Raw genomic sequence first — 17,530 nt, forward strand, 5'->3', positions numbered from 1 at the left:
TGAGCTGTATTCGATTTTCGATCTTCGCTGGCTATCGAAGATCGAAAGTGAAATTCGTATTATGAGCTATGCAAGCGTGTCAAAATTTTCGTTGAGTATCGAATTTTCTGTCGGAACAGAATTTTGCTTTCGATGGTGTAGCGAAGTGTTAGAAAATTGTGAAACATGTATGATTTTGTATATGTTTTCTTACATTTTGGCGGCTAGACACTAATTTTAAACAATTTTTATTAATTTCATGCAGTTCTAACATCGTGAATACTAAACACAAGCTCGAAAGGCTGGTTTTACTTGTGAAAGAAAATCCCAATACTCTGTTGGCACGGTCTCTGAGAACAAAATCGTAGCGCTGTTGATAGTTTTAAAATATTTTAAATAGATTTGGCTCACAAACGCCTCTTTAGATGGTCGGAACTTTTTAATGAATCCGTAGACAAATTTCTTAAATATATTTTATATCAAAATATATTCGAAAGGCTAATAAACTTAAACTCTCTTAAACATTTGCTACTCCTGGCCAGTTTACTAAGCTCTCATCCTCTGACGAATCGTTGAACCAGAACTCGTTGTACTCATTTTACCACGTTTTTATAAACTTGCTTTCTTTTTTACTTCATTTTAATTAGAACAAATTTACATAAATATGTATAAGCACACTATTTAGTTTGCTCGATTTGTAAACAAAGCTTCTCAGCGGTGAAAAATATACTATTGTGAACAACCTAAACGAGCGAAATTCACAATAGCGCTATTCTTCATCGAATGAACGCCATAATACCAAATGAAAATTCGTTCGCTCAGCACATTCGACCACAGTCGAAAATCGAACGCAACTCATAATAGGGGCCAATAATCCATCCATTTTTAATTCATTAAAGAGTTATTCGCAAAAAACACTTGCACTTTTCGCACTATGTTTTGATGAATTTGACGCAAATAAATGCGCTCAACTGAACACATATTCATTACTTTTTATACATTTGTGATGTTTTAAGTGTACACTTTCGCGAAATTCTGTATTTAATAGCAATTGGGGTGTTCACAGTTCGTTCCAAATTGTGTCTGAAAATGTAGACGTCTACATTTTGAGACATCTTTAGCATCAAACTGTGAGCACCCCTTTCTAGCAGTCGTCGCAAAATCGTCTCAAAACTTTGATGGTGTTGCCAGACATTTCTTCCTTGCGTGCATTTTTTATATGTCGCCTTTCGATTTTGTTTCTGAAAAATTGTAATTATTTAACTTAATTACCAATTCGTAATATTTGTTATTTCTTTTCCTTGATTTGTTTCTTTTCATCAGAAATTGCGCTCAAATTAAATGCAAATACAGAAAACGTGCCCAATAAATAAAAAACATTGTGATTAGTATTGCCATAATGCAACCCTGCTGCGAGGTTGCAAAATGTAGACGCGTAAAAAACATACCTTTGAGTGTGACAAAATGTAGACGGCGTCGTTTTCCAATTTTGTATGGGAAACAACAACACCACAGATTTTACGGTTAGAAAACGTCTTAAAATGTAGACGTCTACATTTTGAGACACTATTTGGAACGAACTGTGAACACCCCAAATATTCCGATGGTGAAAATCCGCACAACAATCTTGCGTAGTTAATATACTGCCCGTTTCCACAGGATAAAGTTTATATCTTGATACATATGTTAGAATATAAATAGCCAATGGAGACCGCTCATTGCTCTTCAAGAGCAATATATATCAGAGCTTTTATCTTGCCATCTATTGCCGGCAATTTGGTAGTTTCACAGCTACATTTTCATTTGCACGAAAACTTCGTGGCTGCAACATCATTACTATTTTAATATAAAAGCAAAAGTTGAGCTGTTTCCTGTTAAAACATTTGTATTTATGTACTTGGATGTAAAATAACCTATTTTCTACATTTTTTAAGCGGGTAAATCCGGCAAAAATACATTTTCAAAGCTATCTTACAAATGATTATATCAAGATATAAAAAGCCCACACAAATATTGCCACTGATATACAGTGACGGGCAAAACTGTAACATGATGTAACACTTTTTACTTCAGCCATCGCTATCTTTCCAAGTTCTAACGACTTTCATAATTTTGTTGTTTATTCTTATTGGTACACCTCTACTTCCTCTCTCATAACGATTTGAAGTCAATCCAACAACAATAAAAAGACCAGCATACAAAAATGTAAATTAGGCCAAATGTTACAGTTTTGCACTCACTCTCAACACATAGAATTCTCCTTTCTGCGTGCGAAGAAAAGGAACAGAAATCCCCTTTTCACAAAAGTATATTTCTTGTGCATTATTTGGGTGTTTTTAAAGTTGAAATACAAATTGTATTAATAGAGTGGCAGCACTAGTTTTCCTCCATCTTGTTTATATTAACTACACAAGATTGTTGTGCGGATTTTCACCATGGGAATATTGCTATTAAATACAGAATTTCGCGAAAGTGTACACTTAAAACCTCACAAATGTATAAAAACTAATAAATACGTGTTAAATTAAGTTCATTTATTCCATTCATTTGCGTGAAATTCATCAAAACAGTGCGGAAAGTGCAAGCGTTTTTTGCAAATAACTCTTTAATTAATTAAAAATGTTAATTTCCGGTCTCGGATTATTATTATTGGCGTTAAGACGCGTCGATTGATACCACTCTCGAACTTTTTCCATCCATTTGACCTACCTTCGCCATAGTGCACTACTACCCAAGAAAAGATGGTAATTATCTAGGTGGGCTTTCAACCGCTAAAATTGATCAAAATTTAGGAAAGGGGGTACCATTAGGCGCGTCTGGACCCCAGTAACAAGAATCCGAATCCGGAAATTAACTTTTTTTACCCGATCAAAAGTTATTAAGAAAAAACTTTCTCACAATAGCACCTTTTTTATTCACTTAATAGGTACACACACGACCGCACAAATCGCCCATATTTACCCATACATACAACAAAAGTACTTCATTTTAGCCACATATGTCAAAATATCGCTAAATATATCACTAAAAACTTATATATTTTATTTATTTTAATGTAAACAATTTTGGCGTGCTTCACGCGAAATTCACCTGCTGATGTGCGGTATTGCCACTCTCTAGCACTCCGAATTAATACAATTTATATAATGAAAAATTGTAATAAAAAGTCGCGCGATTTCTTATTACAAATTTTCGCCTGCGGCGTTTTTTTTTTAATAAAAATCGATACTTCGATATATAATGAAAATTTTTAATAAAAAATCGCGCAATTTTTTATCATAAATTTTCGGCTGCGGTGCTTTTTTTTATAAAAATCGATACTTCAATATAAAATAAAAATTTGTAATAAAAGATCGCGCGATATCCCATCGATACTTCGATATATAATGAGAATTTTTAACTGTTTGGTTATTTCCACAATTAATTATCCCACATAACAGTCTGGGCTCGAATCGTATCCGTTCACGGATCGAAAACTATACGAAAGAAAATTACGTGATACGTCAGGCAGTATAAGCTGAATGGGACAAAAAGTACGTTCCAGTATGTCTTAATCCGAAAAATGTGTTTTTACGTGACGAGTAGTACGATATCGTATGTGGCGATTCGAGCCCTGTACTCCGTGTAAACATTCAATATTTATTCCATTCAGATTGAGTGGCAATACCGCACATCAGCAGGTGAATTTTGCGTTGAGCACACCAAAATTGTTTACATTATAATTAATAAAATATATAAGTTTTTAGTGATATATTTAACAATGTTTTGACATATATGACTAAAATTATGTATTGTTGTTGTATGTATAGTGAAATATGGGCATTTTGTGCGTTTGTGTGAGTGTAGTAAGTGAATAAAAAAAGTGCTATTGTGGAAAAGTTTTTTGTTAATAACTTTTGATCGGGTAAAAAATATGAATTTCTGCTTTCGGATTCTTGTTATTGGGGCCTTACGCGTCTAATGGTACCCCTTTGACCAATTTTGGGGGTTCAAAGCCCACCTAGATAATTACCGAAAAGTTAACAAAAAATGTATTTAAAAAAATTTCACTAAAAATATATAAAAAAAACGCGACAGGTAAAAATGTTATGCTGTAAACACATAAAGGGCTTGTGATGTGTGGCAATATTTGCAGTTTCGTTCCACAACCCTATCGTGCACGGCTTGTAATTTTTTAATGAGAGCGTCAAAGCAGGCGAAACGGTGTTGGCATTTTGTGAAAAATTTTATTTCTTTATACAATTTCTTTCACAGTATATTGTGCTACGCAAATCTTTTTAGTACAATTTTGTGATGAATACTAAAAATATTTAGCTCAGAAAATTCACAGCGGGATTTTTTTTTGTTTTGACCTTGTTCGAATTTGCATTTGTAAGTTTTGAAAAAGTGTTAAAAATGTATTGGACGAATTATTATAACCAGGGAACGAATTTAATGGAAATTGCCTTTTTTTCTGCTAAGGGGATAGAGTTTGTAGATATGTAGTGACGTCCGTCGAACATTTTTCCTGTAAACCAGTCGTATTTTTAAGTTTTTGTCTTTTTTAGTGCCTTCTTTTGCTTTTTTTGCTATTTTTAGTGCCTTCTTTTGCTTTTTTTGCTATTTCTAGTGCCTTTTCCTGGCTATTTCGTTATTTGATTTAACCTTTTTTTTAGGTTTTTAGGTCCTAAAAATCCGTTCCCTGGTTATAATGTACCATAAGGTGTTGTGTTATTGTCTTTTATTTTACTGTGTTAATTTCAACTTTGTAATTTCAAAAATTTTATACTTAAGTGATTTTGGAGTTTATGGCTACTGTACACAAGTACACGAGTGAGACATAGTTGCTTAGTGTGCTATTTTCAAAAATTCAAATTCAACGTCACATTTTTTCACATTTACAGGCCTATTCTGCTTGTAACCGAAAATTTTGTAACAAGCTAATTTTGTTACCAACAATTGTCACCACTTCTTGCAACTGCAATTCTATTTACCTTGGTAACGTTTTAACTTATTCAGCAATTCAGCTATGGAGTTTTGTTGAAATTATTGTGTTGCATATTTCACGGTCTATTAAACTACCGTTTTTTGGAAGGAAAATCCTTCCTTATGGTTTGCTCAGGTCGCTTGACATTTCCCCAAGTACGATCTTACGCCGCGCAATTCAAATACGTGCTTGTGCATCTAGACGAGACAGTTCTTCCTTTTATTGCCGACATCGTCATGTCCGCACCTGCAGAAGACAAGTACAAAGCAATTAAAAAACGAATAATTGATTCTTTCGCTGAATCTGAAGATTCAAGACTCCGACGCATTCTTCGTGGCGTTGATCGTCTTTATGAGAAGCCGACAAGTTTTTTGCAATGACTCAGGAACCTATCCGGAGGAAAAGTTCCAAATTATTTACTCCGCACTCTTTTCCTCGAGCAGCTGCCGGAAAACGCTCGCTGTTCCGAACATATGGCACTAAAACAATACCATTTGATCTCGGACTCAACCGAAATTTTAAATGGTCATTCACCGTCGCCGAAGTCGAACATCCAATACTAGGAGCGGATTTTTTAAAACATCATGGTTTATTGATAGACTTACGCAATCAAAAACTTCTGGGCCCGAAACAAATAAATGATCGAATCGATTCACGTGTAGTGGAATCTATAGTCACAATTGATTCTGCGCAGGAAATACTTAAATGTTTCACTGCTGTGAAGAAATCAAAACACAAAGTGCAACACCATATTTCGACACACGGCAACCCAGTCTCCGAAAGGGCACGCCGCTTATCAGGGGAAAAGTTATCAGCTGCCAAAAGAGAGTTCGAAAAAATGCTCCGACAAGGTTTGTGCACACCTTCAAACAGCGAGTGGGCAAGTCCCCTTCATCTTCACTGTTTTTGTAGTGAAAGTCGAAGGTCGCTCGACAACGCTATCAACTGAACGCCTTAAGCCGGCATTTGTCGAAACCTTACCAGTTTTGGTTCATCCAGTAGCAACGCATAGATCATCCAGTTCAAGGATTTACGAAATACGACAACGTAGCGATATCATGACTTCTCATACAAGTTCGAGTCACTCCGGGGGGACTACTATGGCTACTGTACACAAGTACACGAGTGAGACATAGTTGCTTAGTGTGCTAATTTTAAATATTGAAATTGAACGTCACATTTTTTCACATTTAGTCAGTCAGTTATAATTATTCATCGATTGTAATTCGTTTTCTCGTTTGAAATAAATTTGAGTTGCCGTTTTATATGATTTCGAGTGCCTACAAGTTCAAACATCAAATAGAAAATTATTATTATTCAAACATTTTTCTTGCAACTGTTAACAACCGAATTTTATACAATATTAAATATTAAATTGAATTTCCTTAAATCCTTGATATACTCACTACTACATAATTTAAAAAATTGTATACTTAAGTGATTTTTGTAGTTCGAACATCAAATAGAAAATTATTATTATTCAAACTTTTCTCGAAGTGCTAACAACATAAAAATAAATTAAGTTTTGTTAACTTTTAATAAAAATATTTTTTAAAAAAATATCTTTGGAATCAACTACAGGTGTGCTATCAGCTTCGTATTCAATTTTCAATACTAAATCTTAAAACAAAATGTCGAAATCAGCTTCTATAGAAGCAATATCTTTCATAACACCTTTCACACACATTTTTCCTGTAAACCAGTCTTATTTTTAAGTTTTTGTCTTTTTTAGTGCCTTCTTTTGTTTTTTTTGCTATTTCTAGTGCCTTTTCCTGCCTATTTCGTTATTTGATTTTACCTTTTTTATAGGTTTTAGGTCCTAAAAATCCGTTCCCTGGTTATAACGTACCATAAGGTGTGCTATCAGCTTCCCATTCAATTTTCGATACTAAATCTTAAAACAAAATGGATGTCGAAATCAGCTTCTATAGAAGCAATATCTTTGATAACACTTTTCACACACATTTTTCTGTTTATCCGATGCCACTATCCAATTCCTATGTGGATTTGCTCAGTGATTCCGAAAATCAAGTTATTTTTTCTCTATGGATAAATTTTTGAGATATTTGCAGTTTACCGATATTCAGCTTAAAACGGAGTGTTTCCACTTAGGGCCGTTTGCACCATGTCTAGTTAATTCTAACTCCCAGTTAAACATCTCTATCGACGTTATCGACACCCATCATATAACATGTGATCGATAAAGCAGTTAACGTGCTTAACTGAAGGATGTACCTCCAGTTAGCGTTAACTAGACGTGGTGCAAACGGCCCTTAATCACTTATATCTTTCGAACCAATTGAACAATCGTAATACGAAGTAAAGCTAATCAAATTCTCCATAAACCTTATATACATCACTCTTCGACAGGCCTGATAGTCTCTAAACTAATTAATAGTTCCTGATTTTTTGTTTTTTGATAAAAAAAAATTTAATTCAAATTTAACAGGAGAATAAAAAAAAAACTATTTCTCTGTAATTTTTTTTTTTATTTTGTATGAATGCCTGTTCCTTTACAAAAAAATGAAGGAATGAGTGTTGAAATGAAAATGCGCAAGGATTTTTTGTATGAAATATGAGCAGAAGAGAGTGATACTCAGGTGTTCACCATGAACCAACGACTACAGATCAGGAAATCCGCCATCGTTGTATTTGTAATCGATTTTCAGAAAAAAGTTTCCTTAGCGTTTTTAAGGTTTTTTGGTTTTGTTTACATCGTCTTCTACGCCTTCGTAGTGATATTTTAGCGATTTTATGTGTTATCTGCAGTGATTTTAATTTTAAATTTTGATTTATTACAAATTTATGATATAATATGAAGTGCTTTGTGATTCGAACAAGTTTGTGGTCAGAACATTGGCATTGAAAAATCGACCGGTGCCGATAATATGCGATTGTAAAACACTCGCAATCATTAAAACCATAATTTACGAACTTTTTTTGCTTATTGTCATCAAGTTTCACTTTTTATATTTTATAATAAATACCATACGATTATACGCACTCAATCACCGCGCTTTTTTTGTTTTCTTTGTTTGTTTTAATTTTTAGGCAGATGTCAAAAACGCTCAGAAATTTAATTTTTTCATTCTTTTCCGATTGCGTGATCTTGTTAGTTGGTTCATGGGTGTACACGTCGTATGAGTAGCATTCTTTCCTGCTCAGTTTTCATACAAAAATCTTTGTGCCTTTTTTATTTGACCACTCAGTCCTTTTTTCAAATCCAAAGATGATGCCTCTTTTTCCCTTAATAATGGCTTAAAAATGCGTTTGCTTACGAAGTGTACCTGAAAAAATACAGTTTTTCTATAGATTTCGTAATGAAGCACATTAGGTCAAATGATTACTTCTTCTGTGCAAAATTAAAATCAGCTAAAATATTGCATTATTTTAATGTAAAAAGATGGCAAACGTGAAAACAAGTGTAAAGGCAGTAAATAAAATGTTAAACAGACTTGGCTTTCGGAAAACAGTCTTTACTGCTTTTTTGTATGTTCAAATGATGAGTATATGTGTTGAGGTAGTACTCAAAAACATTGTCCAATTAGCTTGGTTTTGACACAAGTTATTTTCTTACCATACTCAACCCCGCCCCCTTTAAAATGAGCTACATAATAAAATAAGTATGGTCACATGTACATAAATGGTTTCTTCTAGCGATTAGTTATGGCATTATCGAAATTCCTAAATTGAAAAAGAAGAAAAATATTTACTACATGTCTCGCAGATATGTCTTGAGGAGAGATTCCTAAAGCAGTTAGTCTTCATAAAACACTTCATTTTCACTTGAGGTTTCAGTATTTCCAAATTCTCCACCGATATTATTTATATTCAGAATACAAATGCTGCTTTGTGACACATTTCCCAAAAATTGCTGGTAACTTCCTGAAAAGAATACGAATGTTTATGAAACTAATTTGTTAAAAGAATGTTCAAAGCTCTATTCACTTTGAGTAAAAAAAATTCGAAATTTCAGTCCGTGAGTTCTCTCAAGGATTTGCCTTTTTGCGAAGGGGATAGTGTATTTGTAACATAGCCTCTGCTACGCTACAGGAGATGAAATGTAATCCAAATTGAGGCTGCTATTTTTTTTTACTATCACATACTTCCATTTTCACTATTTATCACCATTAAAATGGATTATTTATCACCAAACAATGTTGGAGATATTTTTGGAGATAGCTGAAAATTCGAAATAAGGTTGGCTATCCTATTTTAGCACTTTAGCGATAGCGAAAGTTAGAATCCGGCTGATGGTCGACAAAGTTGGCTTTTTGATTTCGAAAAGAACCTCATCAGCAAGAAACGCTACGTTTTCAGAAATATTTATTTTAGCATCCTTTCCAAATTGTTTCCCATAATTTTCATATTCATTTGATAAATAATTGCAAAAAATAAGCGTTTTTTCTTCTAAGAGTTTCATGGAACTTTCGCAAATATCAGCAGCACCAATTTTTTTTCAACATGGTTGACAACCGAAAAAGGCTGATGGTCGATACAGTTGGCACAGTTGGTTTTTCTTGAAAACTGCTAAAAACGACAAGTTAAGTAAAATAAAAACAACTCATTACATCTTAATTTATCCACTTCCGATTCCATTTTGTTTGCCGAAAGTTAACAAAATTGTAAAAGCTTACATAAAATCATAAATGGAAATAATTAGAAAATTTTTGAGGTTATGCAAATAAGTAAGTTTTTTGCAAACAAAAATTTTCCTTTAATTATTCGAACTTTACAAAACCAATGCACTTGAAATTTACAAAATAAACCGGTTGCGCAAACAACGTATCAATAACGTTTTGAAAGTGTAACTTTGGTTTATTGCTGTATAACGGTGCTTTTTTATTTTACAAAAACGAATTGAAGTTTCTGTAAAATGTAAAACTGCCTTTACGAAATTGGACTTTCGCACAGCCAAATGTATCATTTGACCTAATGTGTGAAGGAACAATTTCATTTCCCAACACTGAGGCGAAATGTAAGCATACCTGTCAAATTAGAAAATAGAAATTGCTCGGCTACAACTTGGCGTGCAATCTAACGATAGCATGGGCGTGTGTTGTGGATTGTGTTCAGTTCATATGGTTTACACGTATTTTATTTAGACAGGCTGCACGCCGCACACCAAAAGCCCTTTATGCGTTTACAGCCTTATAGTAATAGTAATATGATAGTATTTTAGCGCAGAACTTCTTTCTGCGTAGGCGGTCTTCGGCCGCACTTAGGGATTATAACCCTCACTAAGTAGAGTTCTCCTTTCTGTGTTGCCAAAGAATGGGGGCTGAACACCTTTCGGCCTTCGAATACATATTTTCCATGGAAAGCTTTATATTTTTAATCCTTACAGGGTTATATCTTATTTTCTTTTGTTTCTCATCCTGGCTTAGATGTAGAATACTTACAATTCCCCAATTACAAAATTTATATCAGGATCGATAGGGCTTTTAGTCCTCATCATAACGGTATAAATTTTTTTTTGTGCGGGAAATAATAATTACTGGTGATATTGAAATTCAAAGTACGTAGAAGCTGGGAACAACTGCACTAAGTGCAGAATACGTACATTTCTCTGATTAAAAAAGTGTATATTAGGAGCGATAGGGGTCTTAGTCCTGATCATAACAGTATACATTTATTTGGGGGAAATAATAATTAATAGTGTTATTGAAGTTCAAAGTAGAGAAATGTATGTATTCTGCACTTGTTCCCTCATCCTTCTTGTATATTTTAGAGTTTGACAGCTGAACGCCGCCATTTAATTTGCATATGCAACCAAAGTAGACGCGTGATTTGGAGGTGTTTTCATTTAACAAATTGTGATTAATTGGTTAAAACTAATGTAATAAAGAAAGTTATAGCTAATCGAATAAAGTGTAAAGTAAATGTACGCTAATTTCCGAATTTTACAAACAAGGGCATATTTCAAAATGAATTTCTAAACAAATTAGTGGCCAAAAACTACAAAAGTATGAGTGAATGTTTATATCTACAAAATAAGAAATAGTACCGTCTAGACCTTGGACTATTTGATCTAGAATCCTGTTGAATTCGCTAGATGCCGTTTTTATCTCGAAAGATAATCAGTTAATTTTGTACGTACCCCTGTGCGTAGATATGTTTTGAATTTCCTTGCTGTCGTCGTCAACGTGGACATGCAGGTACGCTTTGTACAGGTCGATTTTACAAAAATATTTCGCGTTTTTCAAGTAATTAAAAATTTCATCAATACGCTTTATCAGATAATGAGCCGGCTGTAACTGCTGGTTTACGCCAATAATCTAACGTTTCCATCCGGTGTCTGAATTACCACTAGAGGCGAGCCCCAGTTGCTAGTGTTTACTTTTGTGATGATGTTATCTCGCTCTATCTATCTATCTATCAATTTCTTTTTCAACCTTTTCACGTAATGAAAATGGGACTTGTCTATCCCGAAAAAATATTGGCTTGGCGCCTTCTTGGAGCTTTAAACTACACACGAAACCCGGAATACAACCAATTTTTTCTTCACAAATTTCTGGGTATTTATGCACTATATGCGAAATTACCTCACAAGGTTTATTTTGCTCGTTTGCTGATATGCTGTCAATTTCATTTAAATTGATTTTCAAATGACGTGTCCAAACACGACCAAGTAGTGGAGAATGGCTAGACGACACAACGTACATTTGTTTTTTCTATTAGTTTTTACCGAATTTCACATTGACGTCTACAACACCTAACAGCTTGAAAATATTTCCAGTTTTTGTTCTGAAAGCAATGTGTTGATTTTAATTCTGACTTGATGTCAAGATTTTTTGCTGCTGAAGCATTGTCCGAAATGCAAATTCCGGATGATACGCAAACCCCATTGTATGTTCAAACACAAAGATGGATTGGGTGTTCAAAACACGATGTTAGAGGAGGTCGAAATTGTGAATATCACAGGTATATATGAACATACATTCATTTACAGACATATACATACATTTTATATTAATTTGTTCCATTAATTTTATTTATTCATTTCTTTTGCAGCACAACCTCAGCAACCAATATCGGAAACGTTGGAGAAGGTCGAAATTGTGAATCTCAAAGGTACAAATATACATATGTATGTATATTAATTCGATCGAGTAATTTCAGAAATTCGTTTCTTCTACAGCGCAGCCGTCATGTTGTTGTTGTTGTAGCGGCACTACTAAGCCCCGCCTTTTTCGGGTCTACGTTCAATTCGTCAAGCTCAACTAACGGGAGGCCCAGGAAACGAGCTGATTCGATGGGTTCGGACCAGAGGGAGAGGGGTGTTAGCTGAGTCGGATTGAGCTGGCATGTAAAGAGGTGGTTGGTGTCGCGGGGGGACTCTCCACATGCCGGGCACTCGTTGGGGATATTGGGGTCGAGTCTGGACAGGTAGCTGTTGAGGCGGCTACAGTATCCAGACCGTAATTGAGCCAGGGTAACGCGGGTCTCTCTTGGCAGTTGAAGCTCCGTCTCTTCTACAGGTGGTGATTGGGCTCCTATTACGGCATTCATAGGTCGAGAGTCGAGGTAGGTGGTAACTGACTCTCTATGAATGTTGTTGATGGCTCGTCTGTATGTCGTCGGGTCCAATGGTTGGTCTACGTACTGCTGGACTGCGTCCTTGTACACGAAAAGGTTCCCCCTGACGTGCCTGGGCGGAGGCTCCTCCTGAAGCAACGGTCTGTTAGGGTGTTCACTTCTGTGACACCCCACCAGAAATTGCTTACAGAGCATTTTGTTGTGTTCCCTTACGGGGAGCACTTGGGCCTCGCTGTGCAGGTGGTGCTCAGGCGTCATCAGAAGGCACCCAGTCACTGTCCGGAGTGCGGCGTTCTGACAAGTCTGTAGCTTCGTCCACTGCGTCCAACTAGTCCCCGGCTATCGAAGGTGACCCCTAAAATTTTCGGGTTGTTTACAGTCGGTATTGGTGTGCCATCGACGTGTATACCTAACTCTAGCCTGACCTCCTTCGTCCAGGTGGTGAAGAGGGTCGCCGTTGATTTCGTTGGGGAGAGTGTTAGGCTCCTTGCAGTGAAGAAGCGAGAAAGGCTGGAGAGATAGTCGGTCACTTATGAGCAGAGGTCATCAATTCCATTCCGTCCGCCGTCATCGACCATATTGACTCCCAGCTGTAACTTTTCCAGTCTTTAATCGTTTCCACCAGCTCGCCGTTGCCCAAGGAAGCATCGACAGTAGAACCGCGACAATACTTTGCAACAGTTGCACAACAGCGGCAATCACGGAAACGCAGATTCCGTGACCCAAATAATGGCGAAAACGAAATGCGACAGCAGCTTATAAATCTTGAATTGACGCAGTCACGCGAACTCCACGCAACAAATATGCGCCATGCCCTCGAGTTACATACTGCTAATATGGAAGCGGTTATGCTACAAAAAACTGCTCAGAAGCAAATAATGCAATTCTTCGCTAATCGGGAACAAGAAGCGCAGGAGCGTCACATCCTATACTTAAAGACGCACAAACCGATAAATGCACAAGAATCTGAAAAAATCGTCCAGAAGGAGCTTGAAGATTCGAGCATTTATGACGACATATTAATTATTTAACTATAAAAAAAAAAAATGTTATTCATTGCAAAAAATAAATTAATTAAATGAAATTATCCTCTTTTCTAATCAAGTCAAGTGATTGGTGTGTGTGTTCACTGGCATGGTTACTATTTGGAGTATCTTCTGTCGCACCAATGTTGATCTCTATTTCGTTGCTAGTGAAGCAAGGTGGTGTTTTGGGTAATTGCTCATTCTCATCGATACAGATGTTGTGGAGTACTGCAGCGGTCGCAACAAGCATTTATGCAGTCGATGTTTTGGCACGCAAACCATAGGCAAATGCTGGAAAGCGTCGCTTCAGCACTCCATATGAGCGTTCCACGCAATTCCTTGTGGCGATAATTGCCCGCTGATATTCTTGTACGTGTTGTAATCCAGCGCGAAGCTCAGAACAATTTTTTGCGAATGGTGTTGCCAGGAAGGGAGAATTGGCATAGCCGGAATCACCGACTAAAATGTAGTGGCGAAATTCGCCCCCTTCGAATTGCTGCCATAGTGCACTCGATCGAAATATAGACGAGTCGTGTGCCAATCCTGCCATCGTGTAACGGTGTTCAGATTTTCAGATTAGCTGCTGCAACCGTTTGAACATTCAAAGAAAAATATCCCTTCCTGTTTCGGAATATTTCCGCGTTTGGGCCTCCCGGTGACTGAATTTTTCTGTGTGTACAGTCAATGGCTCCAATGACTCTTGGCAAATTTCCAAACATATAGAAAAGGGCAGCCGGCGTTTTTAGTTCCCCCTGTGTCCGCGGCATTCTAACTATATCAGGTAGAATTCGGAGAACTGCTTTGCACACTTTTGGCAACAAGTTGCTAATCGTAGGTTGGGAAACTCGTATAATATCACCAACGATAGACTGTATGCTACCAGCAGCCAAGAAACGCAATGTGCATAGTAGCTGCACTTCGTGTGAGATATAGCGGTGTCTGTATATTTAATTAGTATACATATGAACTCAATACAGCTTTTGATACCTTTGATGTACTTCTGGCATGTAAGGCACAATCAAGTGTAGCACGTGCTCAAATCTTGCATTTGTCATACGGAATCGAGAAAAAAAAGTCAAAATCGTCGCACGAGTCCATTTTTGTGGTCTTCGTCGTAAATGCGTTGAACACGTCAATTCCGATCAGCACATTGGTTCGAGATGGGCGCGCCATTATATCACCTAAAATGGATAAAAAAAATATAGTTACAAACTAAAAACAGTTTACATTTCTTACCTGTAGGTATTTCGAAAGCAATTGTAAGTCAATAATGAATTTTGAATGAATTAAATAGAATAACTGCCTTATTCGCTAGTTTCTGCCCGCTTAGTTATTACCCGGTGTTGGCGCAGTCACCTGCTTGTTCATTCAATTGTATTAATCTTTTTGTACCTTAATGTTATTTTCGTAGTTACTTGCTTGCTCAAGCGAACCTATCCTCTATTGTACCTTAATGTAATGTAATAAGTGATATCGATTTCTAATTTTGTAAAAACGATCACATCACTAATGAAAAAATCCAAACTCATTCGTGATCTGGCGCTCAGTATATCCAGTAAACAAACTTAGCTATTTTTTTTTACCAAGTTTGGTCCCCATAAAGGACTAGTGTTGCAAGCAACGCTTTTTCGGCAATTAGGGTGTTGTGCAGCTATTTAATGTGGTGAAAATTATTTAAGCACTGGAGAGATTTATTCACATGGAATTGGAGATAGGGCTGATAGATTTATTTTAAATAAATTGTGAATCTGCGAAAATATCTTTTCAGCAGATGAATATACTTTTTAACCTTTTTCCCGAAAATTTACATACAGGCTCGAAAATATGCGAGTAACATTAGGTTTGTATAGTAACTTCTCCAGTAAAACATTGCAGCGAGAGCGTAAAAGCAAAATAGAGCGTAAAATTGAGAAGAAGAGAAAACTAGCAGAAGAGGTTATTGAACACAAAACTAGCAAAAACTTGCAAGAGAACAGTTGTTGCACTGCTTTGACAATCTGCTGTAAACATTTTACTATTTATAAATCAGTTTTAAACTCTTTGCTTTACACACAAGCACTTACACTGTCCAGTACATCATTAATATTATGATTTCCACTCATTTTACTTTTGTTTGTGCCAAGGCGAATCAATATAAGGTGATAGCAGGAGTACAAAAACAAAAATTTACATGTATTTTGTTTTTGCTTTGGCGGCATAAACTGTCAAAACCTGTAAGTGTGAGTAGAAATTCAAACAAAATTTTTCAATTTGATATCAGAAGCCGTGCGGCGAAACACATACACAAAATCAACTGAGCTAGTAACACCACTTTTTATATATTCTTTTGACATTTATTCTTCTTCTTCTTCTGCTAGCTAATTTCTGCTAGTAAAAATTTCACTAGCAAGAATTTGCAGCTCTCTCGTGTTGTTACGCTCTCGATTCAGTGCTCTCTTGCAAATTTTTTGGGTTATCATACACTTTTCCAGTAAAAGTTTGCAGGTTCCAGTACAAATTAGTACTGACTATTGGTAACTATACAAACCTATTCAAATATCGTCGCCTGGATGGAAAATTGCCGGAAGCGTCATTTTGACAATTTGTGGTTTTTGGATATCTTCTTTAGTTTCCGACTAATTGACTAAAATTTTTTCGGTTATTTGGTACAAATTGCGTTAGTATTGCTGTCGTACTAAACTAATCAAGATCTTTCAAATAGAGTTATCTGTTCTTCTTTAGTTTCCGACATATTCAGCTTTATCATGAGTTTCATTTTCTAGAACCGGGTCACTTTTCGTTTGCGTGTGTTCACTACAGGTGGATGAAAAAATTGTTGGCGAAATTTTGTTCGGGCGAAACTCACGATTAGGCTGATTAGTAAAAAGTATGGTTAATTTATAAAAATTGTTATCACATTTTGGCGTATATCACTAAAACTGACTGCAAATTTTTTGACAAATGTCGTATACGACAAAATTTTATTAAACTCATAAATGGTTGACACTAAACTAAAAAAAATAAGATAATTTAAGAATTTCATGAACTAGTACATAGCATTCTCCGACACTTTGGAGAAAATCTGTAGTCGTGTTTCTGAGAAATTGCATTCCAAACTTCAATCGTGAGTTACCGAAAGTAACTTGTGACAATCTTTTATCCAGGGATCTACATAAATTATAATTGTCATTATTTTCGCAGTTGGAGTATATGCCAGACGAGTAACAGGTATTTACATACAAGTATACCTAAATTAGCGCGTTGAACTTGTATATTTATCTCTCTCTAACGCATTAATTCTATATACGTCAGTACCAACGCCTGACAAAGCTATGTCTAAATTTAATAATGGCTCTGTGACAAAATATTCATGGAATGTATTTGTAGATTTTTATTTACTTCATTTCATACATTAGTATTGATGTTTTGTTTTTCATACATTAGTATTGATGTTTTTTACTAAATACCAGGAATAAATATTTAATAAAAAACTATTTCATTTAAGCTTAACCAACTTTTAGTTGCTCGGAGCTAATTTTGGAACGCTCATGAAATATTTTCATAGACAGTAAATGCAACCCTGGGTGCATCATTAATGACCCGAAAAACCAAAACAAATAACGAAATTCCATCTGAACCAATATTTTCAAAAATTATACAGCAAAACAAAAACAATTTTTCCAATTTATGCACTGGTATTTTCATTATTGCAATACAGTTTCAGCTCTTCAAACATTTTCCACATTATGCTTTTAAAGCTAGTAGTTTCCGACCCCATTTGCTCGTTTTTTTCAGTTCTGAATTTAGGCTGGGTTTTATGGGAACTTACTGTGGGTGCATACAGACCACATTTTGTAAATATGTACATAGATATATATGTATACACTTCAACTGAATTGTGAGATATTTAATTTTATTTTATAATGAATAATGAATTTAATTTTTGCAATTTTTTATGTTTACTAGATGTAAGACAATTTTTAATTTTCTTTATATATTGCATACTTTAGTTTTAATTCTTTTTAAGTTAAGTTGTAAAGGT

At 35.5% G+C, this 17,530-nt stretch overlaps 1 protein-coding gene across 1 annotated transcript in view; it reads left to right on the top strand.

The window, feature by feature from the left end:
* Nucleotides 1-17,530, top strand: part of Amacr (Alpha-methylacyl-CoA racemase) — a 37,646-nt gene that overhangs the window by 2,228 nt on the left and 17,888 nt on the right. The window lies entirely within an intron of this gene.

Source organism: Rhagoletis zephyria, unplaced genomic scaffold (assembly GCF_001687245.7).
Source record: "Rhagoletis zephyria isolate East Lansing unplaced genomic scaffold, Rhagoletis_zephyria_1.1 Rzeph_scaffold_00406, whole genome shotgun sequence".
Lineage (NCBI taxonomy): Eukaryota > Metazoa > Arthropoda > Insecta > Diptera > Tephritidae > Rhagoletis > Rhagoletis zephyria.